Source organism: Heterodontus francisci, unplaced genomic scaffold (assembly GCF_036365525.1).
Source record: "Heterodontus francisci isolate sHetFra1 unplaced genomic scaffold, sHetFra1.hap1 HAP1_SCAFFOLD_61, whole genome shotgun sequence".
Taxonomy (NCBI): domain Eukaryota; kingdom Metazoa; phylum Chordata; class Chondrichthyes; order Heterodontiformes; family Heterodontidae; genus Heterodontus; species Heterodontus francisci.
In genome coordinates, this window is record NW_027141441.1 from 6,431,024 (window position 1) to 6,432,774 (window position 1,751).

At 44.8% G+C, this 1,751-nt stretch overlaps 1 non-coding gene across 1 annotated transcript; it reads right to left on the bottom strand.

Annotated features, from left to right (window-relative positions):
- Positions 1–213: 213 nt before the first annotated feature.
- On the bottom strand, positions 214–286 carry trnaf-gaa (transfer RNA phenylalanine (anticodon GAA)). The gene has a single exon. It is a non-coding gene; the product is annotated as a tRNA-Phe (tRNA).
- Between the last annotated feature and the right edge of the window lie 1,465 nt (positions 287–1,751).

Genomic DNA, 1,751 nt, shown 5'->3' on the forward strand with positions numbered 1-1,751 from the left:
GAGGAAAGGGATCGAGCTGGTGAGTGGAGCTGACCAGATTGATCCGGGGAGAGCCAGCATGGACGTGATAGGCCAAACGACCACCTTCTGTGCTGTAAATGAATCTGTGTTGTTTCTCAAATTCAATCCACTGGTGCTTGGTAAATAATTTCAAAGTAAATTGTGCAACTGGAAAATCAGAACCAAGGCAAGGGACGCATAAGGAAGTGAAATTGCTGAAACCCGGGATTGAACCAGGGACTTTTAGATCTTCAGTCTAACGCTCTCCCAGCTGAGCTATTTCAGCCCTACATTGACACTGGCTTGGTGTCCTTGTTTTGGAAGAAAATACATACATTCAAGTTTTCCAAAAAATTAAAGAACACAACATGTGAGTAATATTCCCCATTGCTTTCTCAGTACTGATGGATTGTGAAGCAGGAGACAGCCAGAAGTGCCACTGAGCCGCACAGACCCCGAGCTGAGAATGAAATGAGATCAAATTCAATCTTTCATAGTGAGATGCTGCTGAGAGGTAAGAGTCCTGAATCAAAGCGAGACTTGCTCATTTCAAACACTCCCTGAACTCTCTGCTCATGAAGCCTTAAAAAAGGGAAAAACAGAATGGCACTCAAACTCACAACCCTGCCATTAAAAGTCTCATGTTCGACTGACAGAACTGTCACTTCTACTCGGTCTCTTATTGGATGGATGCAACTCCAACGCAGGGGTGGCATTCAAATCCTCCCATGGGTCCGCATGTCAGATTGAGTTCCATGTTGTAGACTCAAGCAAAGCAAATCTGCTCAGTTCCAGAACTATCAGCGAATTGAAGCTGATTACGATCAACATCATCAGAGGTCAGAACTACCTGGTGAAAGAAGACACCCTGAAGAAGGATTCACAATTATTCAAAGGCATCGACAAAGTGAAAAACAAGAAAAACAAGAAAATCAGTAAGCAAGATGCTGGAGAGAGTTAAGAATCACAGAATCATAGAAAGTTGAGCGCACAGAAAGAGGCCACTTGGCCCATCATGTCTGTGGCGGTTGAAAAACGATCCACCTGTTCTAATCCCACCTTCCAGCATTTGGTCCGTAGCCCTGCAGATTACGGCACTTTGAGGTGATTATCCAGACTCCTTTTGGATGAGTTGAGGGTTTCTGTCTCAACCACCCTTTCAGGCAGTGAGTTCCACACCCACACCATCCTCTGGGTGAAAAGGTTTTTCCTCGTCTCCCCTCTAATTTTTCTACCAATCACTTTAAATCTATGCCCCCTCGTCACTAACCTCTCTGCCAAGGTGAATAGACCTTGCACTTCCACTCTATTTAGACCGCTCAAAATTTTGTACATTTCAATCAGATCTCCTCTCAGCCTTCTCTGTTCCAAGGAGAACAGCCCCAGCCTATCCAGTCTTTCCTCATAGCTGCATTTTTCCAGTCCTGGCAACATCCTTGTAAATCTCCTCTGTACCTTCTCTCGTGCAATTGCATCCTTTCTGTCTTGAGGTTTCCAGAATTGCACACAGAACTCAAGTTGTAGCCTAACCAATGAGTTATACAGTTGCAGCATAAGCTCGCTGCTCTTGTATTCTATACCTCGGCTAACAAAGGAAAGGATTCCATCTGCCTTCTTAACCACCTTATCGACCTGTCCTGCCATCTTCAGGGATCTGTGGACATTCAATCCAAGGTCTCTCACTTCCTCTATACTTCTCAGTATCGTGCATTCTGTTGCCTTGTTTGACCTCCCCAAATGCATCACTTCAC